General features: G+C 44.8%; 1 long non-coding RNA gene across 3 annotated transcripts in view; it reads right to left on the bottom strand.

The window, feature by feature from the left end:
* Positions 1-6365: 6365 nt before the first annotated feature.
* LOC140900108 (uncharacterized) overlaps positions 6366-24725 on the bottom strand; it is a 33046-nt gene continuing 14686 nt past the window's right edge. For 2 of the 3 annotated variants that reach the window (XR_012155559.1, XR_012155558.1), the window contains 2 exons: positions 7274-7359; positions 6366-6768 (listed from right to left, as the gene is read on the bottom strand). This is a non-coding gene — a long non-coding RNA (uncharacterized lncRNA). Of the gene's footprint in view, positions 6769-7273; positions 7360-10390; positions 10533-24725 lie in introns of all 3 variants that reach the window. The other variant, XR_012155560.1, reaches the window with a different exon arrangement.

The raw sequence follows: 24725 nt of genomic DNA, 5'->3' as shown, positions 1-24725 counted from the left end.
TGTAATTCTTGTCAAGCAGAGGGATCTCTTTGTAGTTCAGCGAATAATTGTATAGCCTAGGTTAATTTAAAAACAAACAAACAGAGATGAATACATTTAACGCTGGAATTATTTCCAGTACATTTCAGCCTCTCTTTTTTTAACAGTGCTACTTTAACAATCTGAGATTCAGAAGCGGGGGTTGGAAAACTGTCTCTGGCTGGGTTCTAGGCTGCAGCTCTGTCTCTCACCCACGCCACCGATGGCTTTGCTGCTCACCAGTTACAGTCCAGGGGCCAGTTCCTCATGGCTCCATTGATTTCAGTAGACCTCTGCTGATTTATACCAGCTGAGGATCTAGCCCGAATCGTAGAATATCAGGGTTGGAAGGGACCTCAGGAGGTCATCTAGTCCAACCCCCTGTTCAAAGCAGGACCAATCCCCAATTTTTGCCCCAGATCCCTAAAAGTCCTGCCGTCCCTGCTGATCTTAAGGCCTGGGACACTCCTGGGGCTGGTAACAGGATGTGCAGCCTTTTGTCCGTGCGAACGTGGCTCAAGCCAGCAGTAACCAAGGGTCATGGCTGAGGATGGATCAGGGGCCTAAGTGTGCAATGTCCCAGCGCAAGCCCATCACTGCACACACCCCCATCATGGGGCTGATTGGCACCCTCAGGGGCTGTGTCAGGGGCTACGTTGCAATGGGATCCCTAGAAGTGAGCCCTGTAGCAGAGCAGGCAGCCCAGGGGAGAGGCTGCACTGGCCTGTGCCTCACCTGGGGTGGGGCTGGAGCGAGAGGCCGGTTCCAGGGCTATCTGTCTAGCGCTTCACAGCTGCGGCCTATTCAATTAAAAAGAACAAGCCAGAGCTACGCTGAGATTTCTGGGGAAGAGTCGCTCTCCTTTCTCTCCCAGCAGGAGCAATCTTAAACACTGCTATGAGGCCTTTACACATCTCATAAAACAACCACTGAGCCTTGTCCAGTCCCTGGGGGCTCTGGCAAACCAGAGCGTCGCAGAGAAACAAGAGCGCTCTGTCTCCCTCCCCTCCCCTTACGCAAAGCCCAAGTGCCTGTCAGTCCAAGTGCAGTGCTGTCCTCACCGATCTGCACCTGGTTCTTTCCTCTGAGCCCCAGGGCCCCGTAGAACTTCAGCAAGAGAGGGAGAGGCATGTGTTTGCGAGGGGGGGGCACAAGCCTTTCAGAACCCGGGGTGCTCCCAAATCCCAGAAGCTTTAAGAAAGAATCACAGTCACTGCTCTGTCTCATGGCCCACTGAGTTCTGGCAGCCAGGGGCAGGTGTCTCCTGCATCCCAGAGAAGGGTCCTAGGCTGGCAGCATGTTATTTAAGCTGCAGATTAAGCCTGCTGGCTAGCACACCCAACGGAACAACATTTCCAGCCTAACCCCTGGGTTTGGAGGGCAGGGTAGAGTTTCGCTTCCCCACTTCTTGGAGATTTCCGATCGGAGCGGGTTTCCAGGAAGGCTGCACAAGAGACAGGGCAGGTGGCCTGGTGAACAGGTGTGTGGAGGGTGCCCCAGGCAGGGGGCGGCACAGGGATTGGGAGGGGGTTGCGGTGGAACGAAATGGCATGGGCTGTGGGCTGTGACAGCAAGGACAAGGAGTCTGAATGAGGTGTGATGTGGGGGGGGATCCAAGGCTGACTGGCAAGTGAGAGAGAGAGGGGATTCTGGTGGTGCATTTTGGATGAAATACAGGAGGCTGGTATAAAAAAAAGATACCAATAAGTTTCCTTCCACTTTACCTGGCATCACAGTACAGCCGTTGTCAGGGGGTAGTTTCAGGGTAGTTTTCTCCATCATATAATAAGCCAGATCCTCAACTGGTGTAAACAGAAATAGCTCCATTGACGTCCACAGACGGAAGCTGATTTACGCCACCTGAGGATGTGGCCCAGCATTTTTGGCCTCACACACGTTCAGAGACACTCCCTGCCTGGATGTCCGGATGGGGAATAGGAAAAACCTGAGACTCTGTTTTGCAACATTTTGTATTGAGTCAAAATTTTCATTGTCATCCAAATGTTCCCACCAGTTCTAGTGCTGTGATCCAGCCGACTGCAGCGTGTGCTTTCATATCCCCACATGCAAAGCAACCCCAGAACTCCTGCAGTCAGAGGTGGGGGCTCTTTCTCCTTTCTACCTGTCTGGACAGAGAGCTTGACAGAAAGATAAATTATATTGAATGCAGCAGCTGCTTCTCCATCCGAACTAAATAAACAACATGTGCTGAATTAAATACCTAGCAAAAAGGACTGATAGGAAAACAGTAAATCCCTGATCCATATTCAAGCCTAAATACATGCAGACCTGGTATTCCCCCATTAACAAGACAGATAATAACAGGACCTGTGGATAACTGGCCTAAGGATGACACTACTTTCAGAATTGTACTGTTTAAATGAATTGCTCATGATAGAGATACTTTCTGTTCCTTTAGTAATAGCATCACGACCATTGTAATGAACAGATATTTGTGGGTGTGCACGCACGTGTGGGAAGAAGAATCAAGACGATGTTTGTGAGACCACCCCTGGTTCCTCTCTTCTGTGTAGCTGTGAGACGGAATGTAGTAGCAAATATGCACCCAACTGGATATGGAGTTTCCACGGCAAGAGCAGTTGCTGGACCCAAATCAGACATTTTCGACTCACAGAGAGTGAACTGTCCAATGCACACACTGTAAGGTGATTTCTAATCAGTGTGCAACAGAAAATCTTTAATCATCTTCCAGGAAATTTACTAAATTAAAAAGAAAGTTCCATCTTTGTCCAGTCTGAATGCTGTAATGGTAACAGCCAAGTGAGAGCCCAGAAAGGAAGTCAAGATGCTTCATTGTGTTTTGTTGCCAAGTCTGTTGCCCCTTGTGGTCTCACAACATACATAGAACAGTTTCCATTTTAGAGAAACTCTGCCCATTTCAGTTTTGCCAGCAGGTGGTTGCTTGTCCACTTGGTAGAGCTGCTGCCTTCATGACCTGCTGGTTCTAGTTTGAGTCAATTGGAGTGATGTTCATGATGGGCCTCTGGCTGTGAGATGAGCGATGGTCCCAATTCTGCTACTGTTAAAGTAGTACCTTATTCATCAGAGTCCTGTTAACCTCAGTGGGATTAGTCATGGAGTAAGGTATTTGTGAGGGTGACCGAACCTGGACAAGTCCATTTGCATTGACAGACTGAGGTTAATTTGAGGACAATAACATAATGTTTCTTGAATGTTATATTGTGTGATCCCCACAATTCACTGCAGTGGATTGTGTTATGGATTGTGATTAATGAATCAGACAACAGGAATTGGCTGACGACACTAGAATTTTTCCTTGAAGAAAAATGTCTTGGTAAGTCATGCCTGACCAACCTGATTGTCTTCTATGATGAGATAACTGGCTCTGTGGATATGGGGAAAGCAGTGGACATGATATATCTTGACTTGAGCAAAGTTTTTGATATGGGCACCCACAGTATTCTTGCCAGCAAGTTAAAAAAGTATGGATTGGATGAATGGACTATATGGTGGATAGAAAGCTGGCTAGATTGTTGGGCTCAGCAGGTACTGATCAACGACTCGATGTCTAGTTGGCAGCCGGTATCAGGCGGAGTGCCCCAGGGGTCGATCCTGGGGCCGGTTTTGTTTAACATCTTTATTAATGATCTGTTTGATGGGATGGATTGCACCCTTAGCAAGTTCGCAGATGACATTAAGCTGTGGGTAGAGGTAGATACACTGGAGGGTAGGGATAGGGTCCAGAGTGACCTAGACAAATTGGAGGATTGGGCCAAAAGAAATCTGATGAGGTTCAACAAGGACAAGTGCAGAATCCTGCACTTAGGACAGAAGAATCCCATGCACCGCTACAGGCTGGGGACCGACTGGCTAAGCAGCTGCAGAAAAGGACCTGGGGATTACAGAGGAGAAGCAGTGTTAGCAGTGTTAGTGTTAGTGTTATGAGTTAGCAGTGTGCCCTTGTTGCCAAGAAGGCTAACGGCATATTGAGCTGCATCAGTAGGAGCATTGCCAGCAGATTGAGGGAAGTGATTATTCCCCTCTATTCAGCATTCGTGAGGCCACATCTGGAGTATTGCGTCCAGTTTTGGGCCCCCCACTACAAAAAGGATGTGGACAAATTGGAGAGAGTCCAGTGGATGGCAATGAAAATGATCAGGGGCTGGGGCGCATGACTCACCAGGAGAGGATGAGGGAACTGGGCTTGTTTAGTCTGCAGAAAAAAAGAGTGAGGGGTGATCTGATAGCAGCCTTCAACTACCTGAAAGGGGGTTCCAAAGAGGATGGAACTCGGCTGTTCTCAGTGGTGGCAGATGACAGAACAAGGAGCAATGGTCTCAAATTGCAGTGGGGAAGGTCTAGGTTGGATATTAGGAAACACTATTTCACTAGGAGGGTGGTGAAGCACTGGGTTACCTAGGGAGGTGGTGGAATCTCCATCCTTAGAGGTTTTTAAGGCCTGGCTTGACAAAGCCCTGGCTGGGATGATTTAGTTGGGTTGGTCCTGCTTTGAGGAGGGGGTTGGACTAGATGACCTCCTGAGGTCTCTCCAACCCCAATCTTCCATGATTCTACTATGATTCTATGAAGAGTCAATGGTTGTAAAGGATATATTGGGGAAAGAGCATGGCAATCAGATGGTGGTTTAGTTAGTGCAGGGCAAATCTCCAAAGGTTTGATTTTCAGTTGAGATAAAAGTTCAGGTCCCAGACTAACGGAATTGGACACATAATGTAGCATATAGTCATAGGTGCAAATCTCTACACCTGATTTTGTTTGTGTGTGCATTACTGTGACAGTCTGTGCAGTCATGATAAGTGTGCACATAACTGATGAATAAAAAAGTTAACCAACCCTCTGCACAGGTACCTGTGATAACTAGGCATGCATATTAGTGCATTCAGGTCTGAAAATGCCCACACACTTTTGCATGTGCAGATGCAGATGTGCATTTCTGAAAATCTGGGCCCAGATATTTATCCAAACATATTGAGTCTGCAAAATTGGTCTGGAAAGCTCCTGGAAACCAGTTCCCCCCGCCCCCCGGTCCCCCATGAATTTCAGTTCCAGAAATACAGCAGCTTGACAGCATTTTGGCTTCCAATAACGGCTGGAAGCCAGAAGTGAAGAAATTAACAATAATGATAAATAATAGGTGGGAAAGTCATTGAAACTTTTTTTGAAATCCCAACAAGATTCCATTCGGGATCTGATCTGAATTTGAGTGAAGGTTCAGGTCAGTTCTCCTGTTATATTAACCAGTTCACCAATTCCGTGTCCTCTGTAAGGTGTGCCTGCGTGTGGCAGGGTCTCTGGGAACGATACAAAGAAGCTTATTTCGATGCACGTTTGTAAGTGTAAAAGAGCATCAAGGCAGCTCTTCTCTCATGGTTCCCCATGCCCTTTGCGTAGCGCTGATAAGAAAATTGAAAATACACAGCAGATTAAGATATGTGCTTTCCATTCTGATAACCATTATCTGATCTAAATTAGACGCAGTGGGCCCAGCCATGATGAACTGGCTCCTGCCTCCTCTGTTCTGTTCACTTTTATCTTACAGTGGTTGGCCTACTGTATCTCTAATCCTCCCATCTTTTCATTTTACACTTCCTCTTTCCATTAAAAGCTTTACCTCCGCAAAGCCCCGGATGGCAGGAATTCAGAATTAACTCCGGATGTTTCCCGGTGTAAGCCACTGCTGCTTAAACCTGACCCCCACTTCTGACAGGCCTGCAAAGCCTGATAAACCTGTGGTAGGAGGTGCAAATGTAGAGCCCTGCCTCGGTAATGGGTTGGAGGCATGGGAGGGGCGGGGGGCAGCGGGAGCTGTTTGTGGGAGGGCAGAAAAATTCTTTGATAACCATATGGCAATGCAAGAGAATGTCACACTGGGAGCTCTGGGGTTAGCCAGAGTGATGGCCTCTTATTGAGCCCGACAGTCCTTCATTTAACACCCGTGTCCAACTGGCATGAGAGGAAAATCACGACCATTGGAGATTTCAGGACCTTACCTTCCGAAAGGAGACGCTCCAGTGGGTATTTCTCACCTACAGATCCTCCTCCGAGCAAAATGGAATGATTGCTCGTGCTGTGGAGTGTTGTCCCTCTCCAGACACACAGAGCAAAGAGACGCTCCCTGCCTGATTTCAAATTAGGAATTTTTAAGGTACCTAGGTGCCTAAAGATGTGGCGAGGCCCCTGTGCCGCTTGATGTCACTTTGGTTTCAATGGCAGATGCTTAACCTGCTTAGGCACTTTTGAAAACCCCACAAAGTGCCTACCCTCATTTTTGGGTGCCTAAATATCTTTGAAAAGCAGGTCCCAAGAACCAGAAAGAATGAAAGCAAAGACTACATGAGACAGCAGACAGTGTTTATGGCTCCTCTGACAACTTGCAGTCATTTGAACACAAAATGGCTGCCCTTCTCTGCAGACAGCTGAGTCCTTGGAGGTTTAAAGGTACAAAATACAGACAGCAAAGGCATCACAGTTGCATGACTAAATATGCCACAGGGGAGATCTCAGACAGTTAGATGTTTAGTTTGCACAAGCATGTGAAAGTTTGGATGTTTCTCCAAGCCTTTTCCCAACTTCCTGGGCTTACAAATTCAGATTGGAAGCCTGATGTCCATATTCTTTCTTGTGAGACATCTGGAATGCCCAGCTTCCTGTCAGGTGGGAGGAACTTACCCTGAGTATGGGCTTTCCTGTGTTGCCTTAGTACCTCCTGCTTCCAGTTCCAGCCATGACAAGGAAGTACAGGGACAGCTGGGAAAAATGACAAAGGACAAACAAAATGGTAATTAGACTTGTATTGGGTGGAAAAGATTCAGGTTCACATTGGACTTGGCTGTCAGGGAAAGGATGGGGGAATCTAACTTTGGACCTTGAGCCCGGTGGCCAAATGCTAAGATTGCAGCAAGCACTCTCTGTGGAGTACTAAAATGTCCTTGCATCTTTAGGTTCTTCCCCCTAACTCTCTTCCTGCCCTTCCGTGACTCATACGGTTCTATCAACACCCTTCCCCTACCCCCTCAGCATAAATAAAGGAATATAAGATCTTCTCTCTGTTTCTTCCCACCCCACGATGTAAACATATGCCAGGACAGCCCCTTTGCTCTCCCAGTGGAGGTTGCCAGAGTGATTCCTAAGAAGAAAGCCCAGTGCTCTTTGCCTCTAGGCACAGTGGGGAGATCTACGGTGAATCTACTGAGCCAGTGGTAGCCCCCACAGCCCCATACGTATTAGAGGTTCCCCCTGCTCTCTCATTTACCAAGGTGGTTGACATGTGGCTGTGTGAAGAAAGAGTTAAAACTTCCTCTTGAGAAACAGGATCTGCAAACATTAACATTGTTCCACCTGAAAAGCACAAGAATAAATCAGAAAAGGGGCGACGTGCATGCAGAGAATGAATAGTAATAAAAGTGATGTGCAAATGTGCCACAGAAAGGTAATTACTTTTCCCTTCATGGCTTACCCATTACAATCTCTTCTTGGGAGTTTGGGAAACGGGATTAGAATGAGGAATTTGTTTTATCTGGAGTGTAAACTTGAGCTGGGAGGTAACTGCCCTCCGTTTGTAGTCGTCTGCTTTGGCTCCTCAGCCAATGAAAGCCATTAACCTTCCTGCTACACCTGTGAAATGAGCCTGCAGGAAGCTGTGGGGAAAGTGATAGATAGCACACACGTCACCCAGCACATCTGCTGTCACCAGGACCGTGTGGGTGCAATTTGCAGACCTCCCCGCACAGAAGGAAAGGATCGGGGCTGCCAGGGGCTGCCTTTGCTGATGGATTATTTTGTCACATGAATCACATTGTTGGTGGAATCAGCCACAGCTGCATGAAAACCAACCAGCTCGCTGCTGTCCTATCCCACCTGGGTCTCGCGGAGGCTGAGGGCGAGCAATATGAATGACATTGCAAAGTGATGCTCTTTCTTTTAGAGAGGAGAACTCCTTGGGTCCTTGTATCACCTCTCCCCCCCCCCACACCCCTCCCTTCAGAGGGCCCCATAGCAGAGCCACTACAGCTATGGTTCAGAGTGTTGTCGGAAACAGGATGCTACAGGAGGCGGACTCCTGGTCTGATTCAATATGGCAAGTCGTATGTGTCAGCGTCCCTAGGATGGCAAAGCACCCAGTAGAAGAGAAGCCCTGTGTGTTAGCTCTCAGTGTTAGCATACGTCTGTGAGGTATGTTGCACTGAACTAAAGCACTAACTTACTTTTAGGATCATGTTCACACATTCAGTCCCATCAAGTATCTCTGTAGAATTTGTAAGAAGAAAAGAAAACTATCTAAAGCAAATGAGTTTTTAAACTGCTGATGAATCTAACTGAAGTGACTTCAAAATTATTTTTCACTGTGAGAGGAAGGAGATCTTTGTGAAATGACTAGGACAAGAAAATTTCAACTTAAAACTTTTGGAATGATAGCAAAACAGTATATCTATTATGTCCTTACATCTGTACAGAAACAAATAGACGTATAGTATTACTGAAGAGAATCAACACAGTGAGATGCTTTGTCATCAAAAGCAACCTCTTGCTGACAAGCTAAATGAATGTTATTCAGATGACAAAATCAATTCTGCTCTCTATTTAAAAGCCTTTAAACCCAAGAAAGGTGATCTGTCTTCTTTATCGTAGCTGCGGGTTGAAAGGAATGGTGCCATATTAAAAAAAATCTGCGGTGGAAATCTAAGGGCCATTTTCATAACATCAACATAACTTTTTGTGTATGTAGGAAAAGAGTGAGGAGAGGAGCATGGCCTTGACTGACCTCTGAAGTTATATTAATCTTCTGGAAAGCAAAAGGTTTTGATTAACCCTTACAGCGAACTTAAAACAATTGGTTAAGTAGCATCTTCATCCCTGGCAACAAAAGTCCTCTAGTCATGCACAGCAGGAGCAGAAATGGTGCAGGATTCCCTCCACCAGTCTGCTCCCATCTTAGCTGGGAGCAGCCACCTGTAGGAATGAATATTGCAGCTCAGTCTCCGTGGCCCATCTAGTCTTCAGCATCTTTGCTGAGGTAGCCAAAGGAGGAGGGAGGGATGTCTGTTAAGTGCAGTTGAAAATGACACAGGAGTTCACGGAGTTGGAATTTTCTGAATCTTTTTTAAATGATGTTTAATATTTCAGCATGTTAATTTTGGCTAATATCTGCGAAGAGTTTTTAGTAGCACTGTATGTGAACACACCGACTCGTTATGACTTGTATGGAATACTTCTGTGTCCCCATTGTGGTAAAAATTGTCATTGCAACTAGAGCTGAGCAAATCATGGAAAAAAAAATCTGACTGTTCTTTAGAACTGAAAAGTGAATTAGAGACTGGACATATTTGCAACCCTTTTGTGAGCACTTTCCAAGAATATTTAAGTGCCGGAGCTTTATTAGCCAGAATGCTTGCAAAAAACAAATTTTAAGCTTGAATGCCTGAATATTTCTTGACAGCAAATGTTGCTTTGTACATTCAGCTGTAAAATACATGATTTGTGCTGTTACATAAGCCATCCCATCAGGAAACATAAAGAACAGTTTGTGACTTATGGAACCAACCAACACAGTGTGAAGTATGAATATTACAAAGCAACACACCTTTGGAATTCACTTGCTGTTGGTTAGTCACATGGACTGTTTCTCTTCATTGATTGTTTGACACATTTAACTAACCAGAGCAGCCTTTATATACAATGATGTTGGTGAGTAAGTAGAAGATGATCCAGTAAGAGAACAGAAGCATGGAATTACCAGACAGTACACATTGTAATGTTCCCTGGAGAAATTAGGAAACAGTTATGAATCCATTTGAGAATTTCACTGTCTGTTCACAGGCTTTTCACAAACAAATACAAAATGAACTGTTTAAATGTTTCCCCCTAATGATCTGCTCAGGTCTAACTGAAACCATCCAAGTACTGTGTCGTAGGCACAATAACATCGTATGTTCTATACCAGCATCTCGTAGCTCAAGGAATATTTTTTTCCTTGCTGAACTTTCAAGTTCCAGGGTGTAGGAATACAAGATACAATGTTAGTTTGGTGTGAGCAGCAGGAAAGTCAGAATCTGTTCTCTCTAAAAGAGAACTGGAAAAATTCATGGAGGTTAAGTCCATTAAAGGCTATTAGCCAGGATGGGTAAGGAATGGTGTTCTTAGCCTCTGTCTGTCAGAGGGTGGAGATGGATGGCAGGAGAGAGATCATTTGATCATTACCTGTTAGGTTCACTCCCTCTGGCAGCTGGCATTGGCCACTGTCGGCAGACAGGACACTGGGCTGGATGGACCTTTGGTCTGACCCAGTATGGCCGTTCTTACATTCTCAAATCTCCCACTGATATCAATGGGAAGTATGCAAGGCCGTGCACAGGCTTCTTATTCTGCATACCTGATCATTTGCTTTGGAGGGCCAGATCTTGCAGTCAGAGTGCCTCAGTAGGCATATCGGTATTTCTGGGTTCCGTACATCTACCAAGTTTATAGGAATTCATCCTTGAGTTTTCTGCTTCAGCATGTTGCCAGGAGAGACACTGACAGATAAGAGAGAACAATTGCACATAACCTCAATTACCCAAGGATAACAAGGCCCAGTAAACCTTTAAGATATTGGTAATATTTGTATCTATTCAGCTTTTTCAGGGCTAAAGGCAACAATTTGTATCCATTAAGAGTAGACAGTTGGATGTAAAGTTGAGTCCTGGCATGCACCTCAGCACTAGCTGCTTCTTGATGAGTGCCATATATCAAGCCATACACACTCAAGGATTTTGCCTGCTGCTCATATGAACATTTAGTCTCAGAAATGTCATTACACTCTAACGAGCTGCTTTGAAGCACCAGCTCTTCAACCTGCCCAGCTGCTTCTAGGGCCTTTATTGTTTCACTGGAAAACCATAAACACACCGAAATTCCTGAATTGAACTGAAACTCTGGCCTGCAGATGATGCAGCCTGGTATTCTGCGGCTGACTGATTAAATGGGGAAGGTCACTTTAACAATATAACATCTTGAGGTGACAGGCTGATCATTGAGTCATATCCTTAAATCTCTTCAGTTAATTTCTTTGCAGCACTCTTCAAGATTTGAAAATCAAAACCAAACTCAAACCCTGATGGATTTATCCCCTGGAGTGTTCAGCGTTTTCTGGGTTTCCCTCCCACTGTGCTAAGATGTCACACACCATGGCCACGACTTGATAAAGCATCCCTTTTTAGGACAGTAATTAAGTGCTGTCCTGAATTAGGAATGGATTTAAGCACATACTTAAGAGCTTTCCTGGATTGGGGCCCATTCAAGTATTGTAGCAATTAAGCACATGCACCAACGTTCCTGAGCAGGATGTATTGTTGCTCTGTGTCTGAGTGCAGTAGATGACTTTCCCTGGAGTATGAGGTTAAAGTGACACTGTCAAGGCCCCAGATTGAGGTTTGTAAAAAATAAAGCCAAGGGTTTAACGAAAGTTAATTTGAAACGTAATATTTCCACAACTGCTTTTAACGTCTGTGAAAGTAGCTTGATGTAATTTAACCAATGCCGTGCAGTGCCTTTTAAGGGGTGGCAGCGGCCTAATCTGTTTCGGTGTTTTTGTCAATCTCACCAGGTGCCTATTTGCATCTCTTAGACGTCAAAATTCCTTTGGGAATCTGGCCTTCTCTCACAACACATTTTTGTTTAGTATAGTTCCAGTTTGAATAAAGAAGGCAATAGGTATTGGGTAGCCCACAAGAACCAAGAAATGAAACAGACCAGTTTGGTTTCCTCATCTCAGATGAGTGAAATGTAAGAATTAAGGCATAATTCAGTAGATTACATTTGTCGGATTATCTCATTAATTATCAGAGATTCTACTAAGAGAATGGATAAGGTAAATCTTTTGAATTTGTTCATCTTAATTTTGTCTCTTTAATTCGTACATTCTTATAAATTTTCTTCTGGCTCTTGCTAGTTTCCCAGATGCCACTAGATTTCTGATCAGAAGTTGTAATGCTTCCTTTGAGACATTATACATACCTTGCCTTTTGGATGAATATTTGGCAGGTATATGGCATTAACATCAGTCTCGTATCTATCACATTGCAGATAGGTAAAGCCTCAGTTCATAGCTTTAACATTATTATTATTTATTATTCTTATAGCAGCATAAGTGTTCTGTCAAAGACAGCTCTCTATCCCAAAGTGTTTTCAGACTAATAATAAAAATAATTATTAATAATTAGCTCTTCCATCTCTAGAATTCAAACATCCTTGCTAAGATAAGTAAGTATCATAGTGAATAATACCTACATACCTGGTTCTTCATCCCTAGATGTCAAAGCGCTTTGCCAAGGTGATCAATGTCATTATCCCCATTTAAAGATGGGGAAACTGAGGCACAGGGTGGTGAAATCACTTGCTCAGGATCACACGCAGGTCAGTGGCAGAGCCAGGAGTGACACCTAGGTCTCCTGACTCCCAGTCCACTTGCCAATCCACTAGGCCATGCTGCCTTCCCTTACAGCTGATCCGCTGTGATGATGGTACAGTTTTGCTCTTGTGGATTACCTGAGTTTGTTCATCTCACTGGGCAAGTGTGAGGCTAACCACTTCTCATGTTTTTCCTAGGGGAGCCAGTAGGAGGCATCATATAAACTGATTTGAAATATGAGACTCTTAACATTGCCATTAGTTAGCAAATCATTGTTATTATTATTGTTGTTAGAATTAGAGAAGCATCTACAGACTTCAGCACCATACTGCTAAGGAAAGATATACACACATAACTCAGTGGCAGTCCCTGCACGGAAGAGCACAACACAACAAGAAGACAATGACAAAGCATGATAAGCAGCAGTCAGGGCACTGTTGTCAAGTGCTGTGTAGGGACCAAGGCAGGGTTAGTTTTAAGGTGGGATTTGTAGGGAGACAATGAGGTGGCTTTGTAGATGTTTCTGTGGAGCTCCTCCTTTGCCTAAGGATCAGCAAGGGAGAAAGTAGAAACGAGCTTTTTAGGAAATTTTGCAAATGTAAATCTATTATGCAATCTTCTTTTGAGTGAGTTAATCCCACCACAATAATTAAGGAGCAAGACAGTCTGTGCTATCGGCACATCTGTATCCCTGCTCAGAGAGAAATCACTAATGCTTTTATATTCTTTTCGACGAGAAGGACAGGGACCAGATGGCTTTGGGAATGAGGTCTCCGCATATAGTTGGGAATTTTGCCTCCTTCCCCTTTGGAATACACAGATTCTTGCCTGAAGCCTCCTCATCTTGGCATCTGATTTTACATCCTCTGAAGGTTGTCGGTCTCAGGTTTGTTCGAGGGCGCGTCACGCCCACTGCAATGCTGCATGAAACCGTGGCTAAGGCATCGGCCCTCCATGTAGCTCACCTCATCAGGCATGCTGGGAGCTCCCCAGAGGAGAGACTACCAGCCCTGTAGACTGCTGAGAACTCCCACAAGCAGCACTTAGCCCACTCATTGTCTCCCTGGGTGCCACAGATGAGTCTGACCACTTAAAGTGGAATTATTTCTGGGTGGCAAACCATAAAGTTAATTTGGCGCTAAACCCTTTAAATGGAACCAATTATTTAAGTGCTAATGACTCTTCTGGAGGTCTCTGCCAGACAGTGGCTGACTAGAGCAGTTCAGGGTCTGAAGCCAGAAAAAGCCTATTGTACAGTGGCCATGGGAGGAGACTGAAGTGCTATTGTTGAAGCAGAGGCTATATTAGGTCCCTAGTATTCCAGGTGTTAGAAAACATTGCCTATTCGGAGCTTGTCCCCTGGATTCCTCACATCGGAGAGCCGCTCCTTGACTGGTGATGCTCTGAAATGGAAACAGACATTTCCAAAGCAGGGCACAACCAAATGCACAATGCGCTTGCACTTGAGGAGCCAGCAGAAGCGCCCATTCGGAGCTGCAAGCAGGCATCAAATCAGCAGCAATAACCCACCAAATAGCCATAACTCAGACATAACCAATGAGGATATTTAAGCAGATGCACTGCCCATGCTGTCAGCGTTCAGTTGCCTTTTGCTTTTGCTCTTCCTTATGGTATTCCCTAGCCTTCCCATGTGGTGGGGGCGTCTCTACGTGCGGTCCATCATTGGCACCACAACTCTCCTCATTAATTTCTTAAAACAAAATTCATAACACAATGGAACAGTAAAGAAATCAAGTGTTTGGGCAAGCCCAGGCGCCTCAGCATTCAGTCACGCTCCCAACTGCAGTTTTTTATTTTTTAAATTGTTATTATACAGTTTAGGTTTCAATACACAGGGGAGGAAGCCTGGGGGGCTGGAACAATTTGGACAGTGGGGGTGCTGAGAGCCATTTAACTGAACTGCAAACCCTGTAAATCATGGAAACCACTTCAAGAAAGGGCTGCGGCAGTGCCCCCAGCACCTCTGGAAGAAGTAGAACGAAGAGCTACCTTTGCCTTCTCAGAAATATTTTAGAGCAAAAATATCAGTCCTCCAATGGCAGGAAATGGAGAACCAGCTGCTTACAACAGCTCAAGATTTTCAAAAGCAACTAATAGTTTTGAAGGTCTCCACTTTTGGGGTGTCCTGATTTTCAGATAGTGCTGAGCACCTGCCCTTTTAAAACCGGGCCCGCTATGCTTACCTCAGGGCACCCGGAATCACTAGTCACCTTGGCCAGGGCCCCAAGAGTTACAAATCTAAGTGTTGAAAAGTAGATCAAAGTAGTGTCTGCTGGTAAAGTCATTGGAATGCTGCAAAACCTCTAAAGCTACTGCAAATGCTAAATTAATAAAGCACAGTTATGCTTAAGCTTTACAAATGACCCTCTGAAATGTTTGCAGCTAAATACTTTCCTTCAGGTTAACATTTTTTGCTAGCAGAGTCTTATATTATTTAATTAATGGAAAAATTATTATGTTCCCATAAATTAAATTTTAAAAGATAGCTTTAAGTGTCCTTGTTACAGTGTTTGTTTTGTTTTGTTTTGCTAAGGCTAGTTCTGTTTCACGTTCCTGGATCGTTTTAAACCCCGACCTAGCCATGTTAAAACACTCATTATATTTTTTCTTTCTCTTTTTCTCTCTGTTTCACAAAACAGTAAACACTCTTTAAACTGAAATAAATCAATGAAGAGCACAGGTAGCGTATTTATTGAATTAACTGAAAGCATGTGGGGAGCACACTGGGCTGGGAGTCAGGAGACCTGGGTTCTTTTCACAGCTCTGTCACTGACTTACTGTGTGATCTTGAGCAAGTTACTTCAGGGGAGTCTTTTGAAGATACAAAGGGCAGTGTGATGCCTACTTACAATCGTAGGGCCGGAAGAGTCCTCCTGGGTCATCAAGTCCAGGGCCCTGCTATTGCAGGCACTCATGTAATCCTGTTCTGAAACGTATCTAGATCTATATTAAAACCAGTGAGGTTTGTTGCCCCCAACCACTCCTGCTGGAAGTCTGTTCTCAAACCTCACTCCCCAAAGTCAATGGCAGCTGGGCGTCCAATTCCCCTTTGCGCCTTTGAAAATATGCCCTTCTCCTGCCCAGGTTTCCCCATCCATAGAACAGGAATAAGGATACCTGGTCTCCTTTGTAAAGTGCTTTGAGATCCCTGGATGAAAGGTTCTGTGCAAGAGTGAAAACTATTTTATTATTGTTGTTTTTGTTGTTTATTTTGCCCATCTCTCCCCAGTACCCAGACTAGTAGTTAAATTCTTACAAGGTCTCTGTAGGTTTCCTAAATTCACAGAGAAGCCCTTGAGAAAGCTCCTATGTTTTATAGATTTGTCATTCCTTTGCTTGCTCTAACAGTGTTGTTCCTTCATTTTGCTCAGCTTTTGCACTCATTTTGCTAATAAGCAGCAAAAAGGTCTTTGCAGACTCCCAGACCTGTAACTGAGGGTCGTTCTGTGCAAACGCTGGACCTGACTGTCTCACTGAGTAGCTTTCACACATTCTGAATGACTCCCTTGGCCCAGGGGAGTTCCGATTAACCCAGAAAGGTGACCAGTCAGACAATGGAATGGAATCAGCAGGAACCAGACAATTCATCCCAGAAAGAGGAGGGGGTGAAGCAAAGTAGCCCCCTTTGGCTGCTCAGGCCTGCAGGTGCAGTGCTTTTGAGAGGAAGAACCTACTCCAAATATTCCTGAACTAAGTTGTCAGGAACGTTGTAGCTTTCATTGGTTTCTTGTTTCCTGAAAGCTCATAGCAGAGTCCTTCATGCCATAATTCATCAAAGGCATTCATTGCATCAAAGACAGTAGCCAGACTCCTTTGAACCCTCCGATACAACTACAGGCAGCCTGGTAGTGGTGCCAATTTTTAGCTGCTTTGCAAGGCACTCAGGTGTTTTCAATTAATCAACAGCTCACAGAAAAACCCATCTGCCAATATCCACAAGGGTCTCGCTCTGCACTTACTGACTGTGCCCCTCTGCACATTTACCCAGCACAAGGACCCGTAGAGCCTCAGACACTTGTCATGGGACGTGACATAGGAGAACTAAACCAAAGATTTCTGCTGTCAGCCAGTGCCACAGAGATTATAGCTCTGGCTGTTGTGGGAGATCGCACCAGTGCTCAGCTCCAGCACAGGGCGGGAGGGCTCTCCGTATACGACCCAAGAGCACGTGGTTATGCTGCCATGGGTCGTTCCCGCTCAGGCAGGCACAGGGGCCCTTGCTAGCCCCGCTTTCTATTCATGGGTCAATTGTGTTGTTTCAAATCAATAAGCCCTTTCCTCTGACAGGAACCTATTGGCTTCCTCAACACGTGTTCTTGTGTCATTGCTGTTCTGTATCAGACTGCTTGTTCCTGCCCTTGTGGCACAAGCCACTTTCCTTGCTGATGATGAATGAATGGCAGATGGGTCAGAGGTTCGGGTCAGAAAAGCGCCCACAAGCCCAGCTCTTTATCCAGCGCAACCATCCAGCTGTCCTGATTCCTGCAAGCTCGGGCTGCAAAGCTCATGAAAACGTGCTTCCTGAGAGCATGGAGCAAACTCAGCCCTGCTCCACATCAGCCGCTCGAGGGATAGTCCCAGGCATAGGGCCCCTAGCAACAGCAAGTGCGCCCCCCGCTTGTGCCCGCGGCAGAGTGTGCCCCCAGCTTCCATTGTACCAGTGAGCCCTGGGGATAGCACAGCCCTGAGAAGTGAGAGGTGCGGGCAGAGGAGGGGAGGAGCCAGGGTAGCCAGTGGATGTATTTGATTTAGCGACCTTAGCAGACTCTGGCAGCAAGTCTCCTATGGAGCCTGTTTGGGATTAAACCTGCTCTCCTCTGGGTGAAAACCTCCCCAACCCCAGGCTGGCCTCCTGGGGTGAGTCTGCATGGCTCTGTGCCAGCCAGGTTGAATCTGGCTCTGTGTCTGTGGTTCTCCTTCAGTTTCTGGTCAGAAACTCTGAGATCCACACATGGCCAGACACATGCTCAGTAATAATAATGGGATAACATCTGCCTTGAGCTCTGAGGACCAAATTCTGGAGTCCTGTCAAAGCCTGGGTAAAAGCACCATGTGCAGGCTATGCCTGCCGAAGTGGGGGGGGGGGGCAGAACCCACCCTCCCCAAAGAGAAGAGCACCAGCACAGCTACGTCTATAACCTTCACACTTCACAGCGACTGGGGCCCCTCTCATCCCCCCCGATGCAAAGTTTAGCCTGTGGATCTGCAGAGTTGCAGCTGTAATGAACATGAACCTGTCCTTCCCCTGCCCCCATAACGCTCCTCTGCACTGCCAGGGAGGGGCAGCCAGTGGCCCTGTTCTGCAGCAAGCAGTGGGGCAGAGGAATTTTCACAGCCTGACCTCTAACCCCATCCTCTGCACGGCAGTTGCATTGTGTGTAAGGCTCTCTGAACCCCTGGACTAGCAGGATCTGGCCCTAACAGCTGGCCCGAGCTGATCAGCAATCGTCTGTGTCAGTAACCCCAGTTCAGTGTTCCAGATATCAAATGTTAAAAGGAGTTTGATGCAGATGCCAAATATCCAATAAAGAAGGGAATTCTGCTTCCCACTCCCTCCCGCCCGCCCCCCCCCCCCGAATCCAAAGCAAGAGCATCAATAATCCTCTAGTCCAGAACTCCATGTCCCCTGCGTGTTCCCAAACACACATTAGTTTTGTGTTTTAGCAAAGGTATGGGAGAACAAACGGGTTTAATCAAAACCATCCCCACCTCCCACTGTTAATAATAATAATGTCATTGCAATATTAAGCCCGTTAATTCTCACCCTCACTTTACTTGTTTTTGTTTTTGCACTCTCTCGCTGTATTTTCCAATTTAATTAGTTTCAGTATTTTTGATGGCAACAGGTCTTGGTTTATCTTTGCAGCTAATACTCCTAATTGTTTATCCTTCCTTCAGTGCTATCTCATTAACTTTATAGGCTACCATTTCCACTGCATCTGCAGAATTAATTTCTTCTGTGTGGTGAAGTTCAGCCTTAAAGTACATTTCTGAAACCTTTCCCCTCTGTCCTGTCTCATCCTCATGTGCCTGAAGGAAGTAAATAGGATCTTGAAATGACCATTCCCCTGATGAAAAACCTTGGCAATTCATCATTTTCATAGCAATCTGTGCCCTTTCCAGGGTCAGAGGTAGAATAAATGCAGAGCTGGCTGCAGATGTGAGGGCTACTCATTAGCTCTGTGTAGATTTATTTATTTTACTCTTTCTGTTAACTGACATAACACGTCAGTCATGGACAGCACACACCCTGCTGTGGCAGGATGCCTCAAACCTGCCTGGGAGGGGCCAATTATGGAGAAGTCCAGTGCACTAGCCCATTCAGTCCTTGGCATGTTTGTTCCGGTTGCCAGTGGCAACCAGGAGCCCTGCAACCCTGCAATCTCATGCTACGATAGTCTTGGAAGCTAAGCAGGTTTGGACCTGACCTGCGATTAGATGGACGACCTGGGTAGTGGTATTGGTCATTTCCTCAGAGTCAGTCCTAACCCAAAGCCCCTGCACTGTGCTAGTGGCTCTAAGCTGCTGGCGGGGCCTTTCTGGGATGAGACATAAAGTTCTGGTCCTGACCACTTGCTACTATTAAGGAACTGAACCTATTGCTCTTTTCACAAATGTCCTGGCAAAATTCTGCTCCAGGCAAATCGCATTCAGCCCACTTGAAATCCCCCTGGGTAAGGCACCAGGCCGGAAGTATTCATTTCCCTATGGAATGTGGAGCTCAGAAACATTCCATAGGAACTAACCCCCACAGCCCTGGAGCATGCTCCGAAGTCTCTGCTGAAGTTAGACACGCAGAGTGCGGGCTCTTGCCAACAGGCCTCTCTCTTGGACCAGAAAAACTGGTGGCTGACCACCGGCCCATGCTACCGAGCACTCACTATTAAAATGCATCTGTTCAGTACTATACGCATGGGGGCTTAATTAAGTATGTGGTTGTATGTAACCATGAGGCAACTAGCTAGTGTTATGTATGCACAGAAAGGGGGAGCCTGGTAGGGTCTTTGAAACTTTAAACACCTCCAGATTATTTTGGGGCATTGTGACATTATTCAGAGCTCCAGCTTGCCTAGTCATTATTTTCTTGCCAATTTAGAAAAAGATGGCTCTACCTGAATGGCAAAGAAACTAGGAAGTGAAGCCTTAAGCCTTGCCTGGGGCTTGACAGCTGCACCTGAGTTTAGAGGAATCCAAATTTATGTCTCAGGTTGTTAAGCACTTCCCTTACTTTTGAATCCCATTCTCTTGACTCCAAACTAGAAAGAAAAGGGTACAAGATGAATTAGCAATAGCTCCCTCTGCTTTAATAGAGTGATAGCACTTTCCATTTTCGCAGGAGGATTTTCACCATTTAATTTCAGATGACAGATGAAAATGGAAAAGAAGCAGCTTGCTGACAGGAACGGAAAAAGGTGTCCAGATATTGCCAGCTGTGGAAGCCTCTATTATATAACAGCAGTGAAAATATACGGCAATGTGGCTAAGTAGCGCGACATGCATTCTCATCATGGGCACATAATTCTTCCATTGTTTGCAAATGACACACAGGCGGTGAGTGATGGGATGCAGCCCAGCCTCCAATGGCAAATGAGGTTTCTTACAAATGAACTGGAGAGATTCACAGGCAGGTGGCTATACAATGATCAGTGTTTAACAAGGAAATTGAAAGGTCCTGTCAGGCATTTTTTACACTAATGATAGGTCATATCCATAAAAGGAGCTTGGTTCTTCAAGGTATACTTTTGATATATCTAATCAAGGAGGCCATTTAGAGGAGAAAACGCATGAGATCCTTCATGAATACAAATATTCTATCAACTTCTTTCTGGTCGGCATTCATTATTTAAAATATAATAATAATAGTAACGATTTCATCGGGTAGGTGTTGCTCTCTGATGGTCAAATTTATTCCAGTGCAGGAGCCCGGCCTCATACCATGCAGCCCTCAGGTCCCAGACAGAATTCTAGGCCCCAGTTCACTGCCTCTGCCCCAAGGATTGTTGCAAGGGCTGTGGAAGGAAAAGAATTCTCCTCCCTAGCTACGGTTGAGGATCAAAGTCAGTGACCCCTTGTGTGGGTCTCCAAACCCTGTCCTGTTTCCTCACCTCCCTACACCCACACCAGCTCCACTGGGTCAAGCCTCATGTGCTGTGGAACCTGGGGCCAGATTTGGCCATATGAACTAGAACTGGTCAGTTGTTCTATAGGAAAATAGCAACTGCCACAACTGGTGAGACCAGAAGTTCATGTAGCCCTATATCCTACCTCTGACAGGCCAGTGACACTTATTCTTGAGGCAGGTGCAAGAAACCCCTGAATGAACATTTATAGAATAAGCATCTCATAAAGAAAGTGTGATCCTAATGCCTTCAGATAGTGGTTGGCTGGAGCACTCCAGAAGATACCTTTCTTTCTTTCTTTCTTTCTTTCTTTCTTTCTTTCTTTCTTTCTTTCTTTCTTTTTCTTACCTTTTGTAACCAGTGATGTTCTCATTATTTAATTATTGACTGCAAACACCTTTTTTGTATCTTGTCTTAAACTGATCTTGATGTCGGCATATTCATCTTTGAAAGCATTTGATGTAAAATTTGGCCCACACAGTTTTCAGGCTGTGTGTCGTTTGTTATCCATTCTCTAAGGCTATTCACCATATGTAATTCACATGCAGTTGGTGACCTAATTCACATGATCCTGTGAATTCTGCACAACTCTTTGCATTCTATTTTAGAGCAATTATTTTTAGTTACTGTTAGTGTCGCTAATTAACATCAACTTCTCCCTCCAGTAAAAGGACCGATTAGCACCCGTTGACGTAAATGAGTGCAGAATCAGATCCCCAAAAGAAAAGACTGGGGGAAAATGGGGCACTAAATTGCTCCAGGGAGAGATAGTCTTTCACCTCCAGGTTACTTGATTCAGATGCAACTCAGTGGGGGCGAGGAGGTTAAGTTGTAGGGCAAAGGATTCTACAACACCCAAGGAGCTCCTTTGAGGGAGTACTGGAGTGGGTAAAAATATCTGTTTTGTAGAAATGAGAGAAATAGAAATTAGACAAGAATAAAATAGATTCTTTACTCCTTTAGTTTCTTTTTATGCAAAACAGCAAATTTCAGAAAAGCTTCTAATATTCCCACTTCAAATGGGCATCACATTAGGACTGAAAAGCACCTTCACAATACACTTTTGATGGCACTCTTGAATGTCCTGGCTCCTTTGGAGTCTGAAGCTGAAACAAGGCTAAGGTTTGGTACCATACATATTGTATGTGTTCAGTGGAGACAAGAATTTAAAGCTAGTTTTAACACCATCTGACATCCACATTTCAAACCCTTTTAGTGACGCCGCTAATGAGTCTGTGTTCACAGATGAGATGTTCTAGCTGGCTGGAAACAATACCTTCCATTGATTGTTTCATCCCCTACATATGATTTGCACCAGGAAACGGCTCTGAATTTTCATTTTAAATCAAACTCATACAATAGACTCAGCACATGAAAATATGATTACAGGTTTAAAGGTTATAGCAACTTCACGTTTTTCTCCAAGTTCTCATTTCTACATTAATTTTCACTTCCAAGTTGGCTCTCTTTGGCTTTCTTTAGCTTCCGAATAAGATTCATAGCAAAAAACAGGAGGAGGTGGCATTTGAAATTAACTTTGCTCAGCCACATGCATTTTCAATGGTTGGTTTCCCCTTTCAGAGTAGAGGAAGCCAGGAAAATGGTGAATATTGATTAGAGGTTTTCTTATTTCATATCTTGCAAAAGCACACAGAGGAAGAGATCCCAGCACCCCTCCTGGCACATCCAAAGCTGTTGAGCTCAGCTCCGACTCTAGCTCCACTATGAAATAGCTGTGATCTGGAGAATCATTGTGAAGATTGATATGTAGACTAGCACATCAAGCCATTGCTCTTTGCTTCAGAATTCCAGGATTCAGTACAGCCAGCACGTTTACCATTTTTTTATTTGCTGTTCTGAATATAGGAGTTCACAAGCATTAAAGTCTAAATTAAATTATGCTTAGAAAAAGCAGACACTTCCCTTTAAGTCATAGCATCTAATGATTATGAATTAGTTACATCATTTGCCGATTTTCTCTTGTGCACTAACCACTAAGGGACAAATTCCAGTCAAATCTGTAAAGGTGCAACTCCCACTGATGGCACCTGTAGAGCTGAGAGAAGAATATGGGCCTAAAATAGATTTGTTTTCACCCTAAGGATACCTGCTCGCAATGTAGGTTCTATACAGGTTCTGTGCTGTTCAAATAAATGACAAGCAGGCAGAGGAGTGGGAGAATGATGTAATGCATCTTTAATATTTATTTTTGCCAATTCAAATGTTCATGGCCTCCAGATGTTGAGTTCAGAAAAGAAGAGTCAGAAATTCTCCAGGACTTGTCTGAGTGAAGTGAGGTGCATAAGTGAGCTTTGCTGCAGGCCTTGGTAGGTCTGGGCCAATGTTTACTGAATTATATTCTGTTCTTAGGCAGCTGTTAAAGATTCCAAAGGACAAACAGTTTCATATTTGGGGGCAGGAGAAGGAGAAGGAGAAAGGGTGTGTTGTTGTACAAAGCCCATGCAATTCCCTGTGAAATCAAGACAAATAGAGGGGTCTGATCACCGCACAGAATCTCTCTTTATTTTAGCTCAAGGAGCAAGTATCACCCTCCTAGCAACTGTTGAATTAACTGACCAATTAACTAAGCAATTAGGCCAATCACAAACAAGATAGTAACTTCTCCTACCCAATGCACACACTTCAGTGTGCATTTCATTCCAGTGAAAAGTGCACAGAGGCTCAGTATTGTTACAAATGTGGAGAAAGTGCCCATCACTGTAGCATCTGGGGACACTCCAATAAAACCAAAATCCATTTACCAAGTATAAGGAGGAAATATATCATGTTCCATCACAGCACTGCAATGCTAAAAGACTGACATACTTACGGTTAATGCACCGGGCTGGCACTCGGGAAATCAGGCTTCAATTCCCAGCTCTGCCACACACTCTTTATCTGACCTTGGGAAAAGCCTTTAATCTCTCTGGGACTCTGTTTCCCAGTCTCTAGAATGCAGGTAATAACCCTGCTCTATCTGACTCACAATGTTCACTAATGCAGGTGAGGTGTTCAGCTACTAAGGTGATGGACCCTTAGAATTATCTCACTAAAGAGACCAGGCCTGTCAGCAGAGTACTGAGCATTCCAGATCTGGCCTTTACCAAGAAGCCTGGACAAAGTGCTCTGACGACATTTCCTGAACCTGCCCAGGCTCACGCTCAGATACGTTTCTCACTGAAGTGAATACTGGAGGTGGGGACCTCCTGCAGAGAATGCCCTGCTCCCTCAAGCTTCATTTTGGGGGATAGTTATCTTGAGCATTGCAGACAAATGCAGTTGGCCTGGCAGGTCAGAGAGGCAGAGACACAGTCTTAGAAGAAATCCCCTGTCATAAGCCATCACTTTACAGCATCCCCATGGTTTTCCGTACAATTTTGTTTGACCTTTAGTTTGAGATACACTTCTATTAGGCAACCAATTTTTGTCAGCCCTTTGGAGAAACTTCCTTAAGACACATTTGAGTCTCTAGCATTTAGCTTGAGAGAGGCCTCAAGTTAGCCAGTCAAACTGAGAAATATCAGGTTATTTAAAAGCAAAGGCAAAGATGTACCATGTATAACAGGGGAACTCCATGCGGGATACTGACTCATGGTCTGCAATTATCCCAGAGCCCTTCTCCTAGATATGTGTTAGATGCCCAGTTTTAAAGTAAAGTTTATAATATCAAAACAACTAGCTTCAGTCTCCTTCCTGTGATTTATATCTATGACCTTTCCACCTACCTTTTTATTGCACTTTCTGTGCTCATGTGCTTACTTGGAGTGATTCATGCTGCGGAAGATTGATGGACAGTGTGATAGCCCACTGATTCTAAACAGAGACACAAATGCTTGTACTGGTTTCACCACCACCTCACAATTTACAATGGGTTTTCTAAGCACCGTCAGCCTGAAGAACAGTAATGTGTGTCAGGTTTCAGAGTAGCAGCCGTGTTAGTCTGTATTCGCAAAAAGAAAAAGAGGACTTGTGGCACCTTAGAGACTAACCAATTTATTTGAGCATGAGCTTTCGTGAGCTACAGCTTATGCTCAGATAAATTGGTTAGTCTCTAAGGTGCCACAGGTCCTCCTTTTCTTTTTAGTAATGTGTGTGTGTTTGTTTGTTAGAAGAAAGGTATTGAGGATGCTGTGAAGATACTTTACATTGCATTAGATACAGTCTAGAGTCATATTTTT

The sequence above is a fragment of the Lepidochelys kempii genome, chromosome 18, assembly GCF_965140265.1.
Source record: "Lepidochelys kempii isolate rLepKem1 chromosome 18, rLepKem1.hap2, whole genome shotgun sequence".
NCBI lineage: Eukaryota > Metazoa > Chordata > Testudines > Cheloniidae > Lepidochelys > Lepidochelys kempii.
Note: the sequence above shows the minus strand (reverse complement) of the source record. Positions and strands in the feature narration are given on the sequence as shown.